Source organism: Orbicella faveolata, unplaced genomic scaffold (assembly GCF_042242905.1).
Source record: "Orbicella faveolata isolate gen_17 unplaced genomic scaffold, um_ofav_v1 contig_24, whole genome shotgun sequence".
In the NCBI taxonomy this organism is placed as follows: domain Eukaryota; kingdom Metazoa; phylum Cnidaria; class Anthozoa; order Scleractinia; family Merulinidae; genus Orbicella; species Orbicella faveolata.
In genome coordinates this window covers 13,805,319-13,813,896 of record NW_028301552.1, presented here as the reverse complement: position 1 = coordinate 13,813,896, position 8,578 = coordinate 13,805,319, and the positions used below count along the sequence as shown (strand labels likewise).

The window sequence follows — 8,578 nt, the reverse complement described above, 5'->3', positions numbered from 1 at the left end:
TTTTTTCCGCCATTACATTCAACTTTTTTGTCCCTTTGTTTCATGTCGCAAGTGGAAAAACCGGTTACTTCCACCTACAGAAACAGCTGGAATATAAACAATTACTATTCAACTACATGGTACTCAAAAGCAATTAGCAGAGACATATTTTCTTATTCTTCTGGTCGACTTAAGATTTGGGCAGTAAAAGAAAGACGTCTGTAAATTTAAACTATTTTGAAAAATTCTCTGGCGCCAAGAGGAAAGCATCTTGTCTTTTCTATTTGCGCTCAGTGATTACAGTCAGCTTTGCGCTACGTGTCTCGTTCCCGGCCTGTGCTGTTATGACGAAATTCGATAAATCATTGAGCATTTCCTTCCCCTGTAGGTTTTTACCGCGAGATATAAGCGGGTAATGCTGAATTACAGTGCTTTATCGGCACGTTTTGTCGATTGAAAGGGATCTGATGACAACATTTAAAACAACTGAAATTTCAATTTTAAAGGCCTCTTCATATGAGCTTGGTAACCGGGACAAATTGTGATGTCAGTCAGGGGAAATTTCAGCCCGGTCCACTGGGATGAAATTCAAGAAACAAAACCAAAATGGTGACATGAAAAGTTGTATCCTTCTCGACTACTGTAGCTTTGTTGACTCTTACTTTACTAATAAAGATTATTCACTTCTGAAGTGAAAATACATAGAGAGCAAAAATTATGCCATTTTGGCCGCTTATGTTGCGAAAGCGAAGCTACTTTGTGAAAAATGTTTCGCCCTTGTTACCTGGACTGGAGTGTTCATATGGGAAAACTTTCATCCCGGTTGGAAATTTTCATCTCTTGGAAACTAGAAAAGCCTGTCACTATCAAAAGAAGAATTCTAAACCTTTGACCTTTGGGAAGGGGGTTAAATGCCAACGACGATTTACTCTGTCATCCTACAAAATTACTAGCGTTTTGCATTCGAGTACATTTTTGGATGATTTTCCCTCAGTGCAAGTTATTTTCTGACTTTCTGAGAAAATAGCGAAATCCAAGATGACGGATTCAAGATGGCCGACTTAATGATCATCAAAATATGTAATCTTGTAGAGCAGGCCGAGGGATATCTATTTAATATTTGTACCATGCACGATGGAGGTATGGGTTTGCGTGTATGTCCGAGGATTAACATATTTGATTTGAACCTATTCCGTAGAAGTTCCACGAAGTTTTCTTTTCATGTGTCCAGCCGTAACGCCTTGGAAGAGGGTACTGCCGACAGTTGGTTACAACAATCCTGGTGTCCGTCTTTATAAATACGGCGGCAATACTTCACATGTCAAGGTATGAAGTCTTGTCCCTTTGAAAGCGTCGAACTTGCTAATAAGAAAAGTGGAAGTATTTTTAATGAGTTAGCTGACTGAATGTATGACTGAGTAACCGAACGTCCAAAATAATGATGGAAAGGCTGGGTGAATAGATGAATGGACGGACCGTCAGGTGAGCGGATGGAGATTAATTTAAACATGCCGTAAAATGTTCCTGCTCATCTGCAACCTTAATAAACCGCTGATAAGCGAACTTCAAGTTACCGTGAATTCTCAAATCTAGCTGCAGTCCTCTCCAGGAGTTAAAGCATTTACGTTTTGTGAATCCTCATTCATCCTTATCCGGCCTTTTTTCCTCTCTTCCCCTCAACAGAACGTTTGACAATACTTTTTAAACCTGACGCTAGCCAACTTGATGGACAGACCTGATTGGCTAGCAGAATGCAAAGCCACTAAAGATTTCAATAAATAAAGTGTCTTTATTGTTCAAAAGATAAAATTACATATCTTATGTTACATTTAAATGTGACAATGTTAATGGGGTAAAATATGTCTCTAAATAAGATAGATATATGCATAGAAACAAATACAAAAATCGAATACAAAAAGTACACTATTTACAAAGCCACATTATACTCAAAAACTATCCTATTAAAGAATGTATTCTTGAAACGGTCCGAATGAATGGCGGGCATTGCAGAAGATTTATTCCTTAGGTTGTATCTTGTGATCTTAGTCAAAGGGAAATTAGCTCTAAGAGGGTGGTTCGGGATATTAGAAACCTTCCTACAAATTCCATAATCTTGCGCTTTAAGTAATTCACCTATCTCTAATTTCTTGGATATATAACTGCGTTTAAAGCATCGATCTAAAAACTGCTGGGCTATAGTTAGCTCTGATTCGGAGGCCCCATACACAGATAAAGCGTAAGTAATATTAGGTAAAACTATGGACGAGAATAAATGGTCTACTTCTGCTTGGCTACATCCTTCTTTTCGGAGGCATCTGATGAAATACAAGCATTTATTAGCTTTACATAACTTTTCTTTAAGATGAGTGCTGAATTTGCAAGTTCGGCTGAAATGTGAGACCTAGAATGGTTACTGTATTAGTCTGTGGTATGCCTAAAATACTATTGTATACCTCGGCAGTGTGTGGTTTTTTATACATAATAAGCTCTTTACATTTTGTAGAATTCGAATTCATTCTATTTTGGCCTGCCCACCATACAAACTGATTTATTAAGTCTGCAGAGTGATCTATATCATCATATACCGGAGCAATAATCGTACAGTCATCAGCATATTTAAAACCAAGTGCCTCGTTCCCTAATTTAATCTCCAGATCGTTCAGAAATATATTGAACAAATAAGGCCCTGAAACACTACCCTGGGTTGTGCCTTTGTTTACTGATTTCCAATTACAAACGGAACTGCCGAAAATAACTCTTTGTTTTCTATCTCGCAAAAATCCTAACCACCAGTTTCTAATATACGGGTTAAACGGTAGACTCTTAAGTTTCTCAGCAAGGAGTCTGTGGCTCACAGAGACAAAGGCCTTGCTAAAATCCATCGCGAACAACCGCACTGCTTTACACTTGGGATCATCAAGAAACTTGCAGATCTTATTCTGGATAAGCAACAGAGCATCCGTGCAGCTCGATCCGTCTCTGTACGCGAATTGACTATCTAACAGCTGTTCTTCTACCGGCCGCTGAGCATGAATCTTGTACACTGCTTTCTCCAGGGCTCTTGCAATGACAGGGGTTACGTTGATCCCCCGGAAGTTCCCCCTCGCCACTGGAACATCAACTTTTGGCAATGCATAGCGAGAGACAAATTCCAGGGCCTTGTAATAATTGGAGTGAAGATCTCCGCTTGGTCTTTCCACACCCAATACGGAATTTGATCAGGACCAGTCGCAGTCTTCTTTAGACTACTCAATGTGTTTCATACATATCGTTCACTAATTTCCGGGACTTCCACTTCAGGACCAATATCGAGTAACGTGGGCTCAACGTAATCGTCGTCCGTACACAGTTCACCGAAAAACTCATTCAAATCTTGAGTGGTCTCTCTATCTAGTGAAACGTTTGTGGATCGCCGGCGTTGAGATATCAGGTCTACGTTTTCCCACCATTCTCTGCTCCCCATCTTGCCCTCCAGAAGCATCCCTCTGTTTTCGCCAGTAACCTCTGACACCCTCCTACTAAGTTCTTGATGCTGATCAATGCGTAGAACCGAGATGCGAGACTTGTTTCGTAGCATGTATTTAACAAGAGGTGTCATCCATCTTGGATCACGCGACGACAAGGTAACCGTTCGTAATGGCATGCATCTGTTAATATTTGATGTAATATATCAAACACAAGAGACAGTGTTTCATCGGGATATCAAAACACCGTGAAGAGCGTTGAAAATACGACGCGCAGCGGAGTATTTTTGACGAAATTCGAGATGTTTGGATAGCCGATGAAACACTGTCTCGAGTGTTTGATATATCTTCTCAATCGAAACAAAAACTAAGGAGTAAACGGAGAAGTAAAATCGTCGAAATCTATGCTAATTATGACCGGGTATCCAAACCTCCTTCACCGTTGTGATTTTCTTTGTTCTAACTTGATGAAATATTAATGAGGTTGAGAAAGGATCTTCAATTCTAAGATGTTCACAGCTGTTTCGATATTATCCGCCTCCAAAACTTCATCCCGGCATTCCGAAACAAGGGCAAGGTAAAGAGCTCGCTTCCGGTGCTCACGAGAATCCGGTACTCAATATACAAGATGTGAGCACGCAGCCTCTTCACGATTTGTTGCACACTTTTAAACCTCAAGGGAGCTCCAACTTTCGCAAATACTACTTGTTCAACTCTATGAGTGTTGGATCGAGCAATGTGATGAAGAATGTCAAACTGGGCAACTTTGCGGCAAGACAGAGACTGATTTTGGTCAGCGTGATGCTTGTCTTCAGGGCTCAAGCAGGTCCACTGATTCATCGGCTTCAACGCCCTCAAACAGTATCAGTGTTCCGTCGGGTTCAAGCTCTGTCAAGTTTTGCCTCAGTGTTACAACGTTGTGGCTAATGTTTATCGGAATTTTGCTCTCAAATATTCTCTGCCAAGTGAAGAATCAAAGATAATTGGCATGCTTCTTTCTTTTAATAATTTCTGAAATCCAAAAACCTAGATACTTAGAAAATTTTTTTTTTCCATTTCATGTAATCAAACAAGTTCGTGGATTTTGAACAAGCTTTAAAAGAACGAAATTAGAATCGTAATTATTTGATGAATCGCATTTTTGGCGATGGCTGACCTTATCATAAATTAAGTAGTTTGATCATTTACGGCCAACGGGAGGGATTCGGCCTCCCCCTCGTAACTTCCAGAATGTTGAACCAATAATAATGAAGCTTAGAGGGTGTATAGTACGTCTAAAAATGTCTTCCTTGGCATGAGCAACATGGGAATATAGCATCGTGGAAATCGACAATTAAGTATTGTTGTACAATCTGACGCCATCTTGTATTCCTTAATTTCTCCAAAATTATGTCCGTAAACCATTGAAATGTGTCCAAGTAATCAAAATCAATAAAAATGTCATAAAAATATCAGAACTTCAGGAAAGTTACATTTTGCCGATGAAAATGAAAAAATTCCAAGTTTGGAAGTTCCACAGACAATAACATACCAAGCGAAATTGTACCCAGATAAATTTCTAATAGAACGCCGCGTTTATTTTAACAATGAAAATGCTTTTAACGGCTTGAGACATCCAGGGTCCGTTCCACTATCCTTTCCTGGTCTGACTGATCGTCAATTCTGAGGGGTTTTTTTTGTTATTTGCAATAGCTACTGGCAGAAAATATCTGACATTTTCTTCGCGTCAAATACTGATATCGTGTGTGACGCTGGACAACAAAAATGATAACTGAATTCCGTTTTTGTTTGAAAATCGGATTTGCGCCCAATTTGATTTTCATTTAACTTGCGCCGAAAAGTAAAAAAATCAGAAGTCCGTGACCTCCCATACTAAGCTTGTGAATCAATCTTCTTTTCTACTGTTCTACTGTTCTAACAATGCTTTGTTGCTACAGACGATGACCGACGAGCTAACAATGATAACAATAACCAGAAATTCTGGTTTGTTTTTGTAGTTGTTGTTGTTGTTGTTGTTTTGTTTTCAAAAAAGGAAATAGTCGACTCGTGAGAACTGTACGTATGGATGCTCCAGATCAGGTGCCCAAAATTTATCAGACAAAAATCCCAAACTGACACAAAAATTCAACCAAAACGAAGAATTGTTGTAAGGACCCATCTTATGCATGAAAAGGGGTATATGAAAGTCAGAGCTTGCGGTTTCTGGAGGTGCATTGCTTCCAAGTACCATGACAATGGTTATTGGAAAATGAAGATTTATTTATTTATTTGTGAACAACTATTGGTACCAACATCATCAGTCAAAGGTTTGCTCTTAAGGCAATGGAATGAAGGTCGACACAGGTTTTGACGATAAATTCGATTGACGAAGGTCGAGTCCTTCTCGGTACACAAGACAACGATAGAGGTGATTATATAATGATCGAATTGTTTTAAAAGAAATCGAGTTTTGGCTGCTTTTTGGCTCGTGCCCGCCCAATTGCTAGAAATTCTAGAATGGAAGGAAAGAGGTAGTAACTCAGAAGGGGAATAATTTAAAAGGGTAGAAAAAACCAGACGTCAGAATTTACTCAGTAGTTCAGTACAGAAAACATCACTACTTGTAGAACATTTATGTCATCCATTCTTGATTGTTAGATTTCCTACATGCAGTTACAATGACAGATAAACACGAAGAATTTTTAAGCTATAGTTACAATCTCTTGTGTTGCCCTATTACTCAATCTCACAGCTTGTTATTGTTCGATTAGACAAATAAATCTCTCAAGTCTTATTTCTTCTAATGACTTCCGTGATTCTATTGACATCCTAACTAGTAAAAGCCAAGGGCATTACAAATTGGTTAGCGTTGTCTATAAACAGCAATGTTTGGGAAAAGGTCACCAACGCTACTTCGTTGCCATCACATCTTCCTAGTTGGGCGTAACCTTGACCCAATGAAGGCATCCTAACATCTAAAATAAGAGAAGGAAAAGGTAAAGGAGAAATGATTTGTTGGATAAATCAATTCTACCATAGAGATGTAAATATATTAAAGACATTCAGAGCAATCTAACGAGTGTGGCTATTTTGTCACGGGATGACAGAACGTTTTCATGTGTAGTCTTATTTGCCTTTATCAGGAATCGACGCCTGTGCGTAAATGTATTCCATGTAATCGCACTTCATCAGCGAAGGTGGTGCATCAGAACTAACAATTGTATCTTCATATCAACATTGTGAGACATCTCATTCTGGGGGGGGGGGGGGCGGGGGGGGTGAGGGGGTGATGAATCTCGGTACCCCATCTGCGTCGGTAAACGAGTATGTCAGTGTCAAGTGCCGTTAAATGAAGATTGCAAATAAAAATTCCAAACGTGAAAGTTGTTTCTGTTGCATTATACGAAAGGTGACCACAGTGGCTTGATATGAAATATTTTGCTTTGTTTTGTTCATTTTTTTATGTGTGTTAGCTTTTATTAAGAGGAATATAGATTTGGAAATAGGTCTTGGTTTTTTTCTTTTCAGTTCGGTGGGAAATAAAAACGATCAGAAAATACAGTTTGCATACAAGAAACGTGATATCTACATTCGTGCAATATAGTTCATCAGTTAGACATACCTTTCGAAACTGCTGATAAGTGGTTGCTCTAAAACGTGGTCTGATTGTAACTTCCCTTGTTTCAGGTGTTAGTGTAAATACTAGTTCTTTTGGAACTGGTGTTTCTGGCTCCAACTGCCAGAGCTCAGGTTCCTGTATGTCGTCCGGCAATAGGAAAGCACTGACACTACCTAGTCGAAACAATCACAGTAAGAATTAACTTTGAAACTCCCATTGCTATTCACACGGAGATATCTTTCTTAAAAAAGATAGGATAAAACTTGCCTTCGACAATGGCGTCAACCAGATTAACCCTTACATCATAAGCCTCAGGCTCCTGCTCGTGTGGTCTCCACACATTTAACCTCGAAAAAGGAGGTCTTGTCCTTGTGCCCGTGCATCCTATTCTCACGTTTGTTTCTTGAATGTAGGTTAAAGAAAACCTATCATTTCTTTCCTCGAGATCTCTAAGAAGAACTATATCATCCATCAGTCGAGAGTAGCTTGTCTATGAGACAGTGAACGGTAACAGCAAAGCGAAGATAGGATGTCAAACAGTGATGTTATGGTTCGACCTCTGTAATAGTCTTAGGGCTTTTATGGTACTTGGGCAGGTGATAGTTTCATAAATAAGTCTACTTGAATGTTGAGTGTCGTCGTCTTATTCAGTAATTAAAATTATTATTGTTTCCTCTCTAACAGCTGGGGTTTCAAATTTAAGATCTCGTGGTTAAATTGTTTTCATCTGATAAAGTTTTGAAACAGAAGAAATTTAAAATGAAAAACACAACAATACAGCAAGAGAATGGCTCCTAAGAAATTTTTGGATTATTTTCAATGGCTTACTTTAAAAAATAAAACCTGCGGGGTTTTCGTCTAGATGTTTCAGTGTTTGAAGGAAATCTTTCTTTAAAAAGAAAAATAATTAATTTACAGTGCGTTTACTGAAAGCGGGGCCACCCAGGCAATGAAAAGTAATCAGATGGCAGAACTGAGATAATAGATTCCAACATTTTCAAATACAGCCAATCAAATGTCCGGAACAAAACAATGAAATTTCAACTTGCTCGTTGTGAAGCTCGCGACTACGATGTTTGTTAATAAATTGTCAAGCTCAAACCGTTAGAAATTTCGCGTTAGAAAATATTGTGTTACTTTACTTAAGATTTAATATTTACACCCGTGACAAAACTCATTAGATTGACCGTTTTCCACTGCGAACATACGGCCACACAAAATATCATCTTTACGGCTGTCGTTTAAAATCGTAGAAGAATAAATTTTGACACTTTTTACACAATAAATTTCGCTCCTGTTACGTTGTCTCTGCGTGTTTCTATTTTCACACAGCTTGCGGTTGTCATTAACGCAGCCGATCGTGAAATCCACCACGCAGTTCTCGGAAAAAACTAACACGTTCACAGTCTCAGCAGCTGTACATTTCGGAGTTTGAGCTCCCTTTCTGGGTTATAAGCTGTGTATTAGAATAGCATCTTCATCAAAAATTCAAACAAATCTTTTTCCACGTTGTACTATCAAAGCTTCAGCGTGTAAA

The 8,578-nt window shown here is 38.8% G+C and overlaps 1 long non-coding RNA gene across 1 annotated transcript; it reads right to left on the bottom strand.

The window, feature by feature from the left end:
* Window positions 1-5,681: 5,681 nt before the first annotated feature.
* LOC149110493 (uncharacterized) lies at window positions 5,682-7,600 on the bottom strand. The gene is made up of 2 exons (XR_016208090.1): window positions 7,045-7,600; window positions 5,682-6,397 (listed from the first exon to the last, which is right to left on the bottom strand). It is a non-coding gene; the product is annotated as an uncharacterized LOC149110493 (long non-coding RNA).
* Window positions 7,601-8,578: the final 978 nt, after the last annotated feature.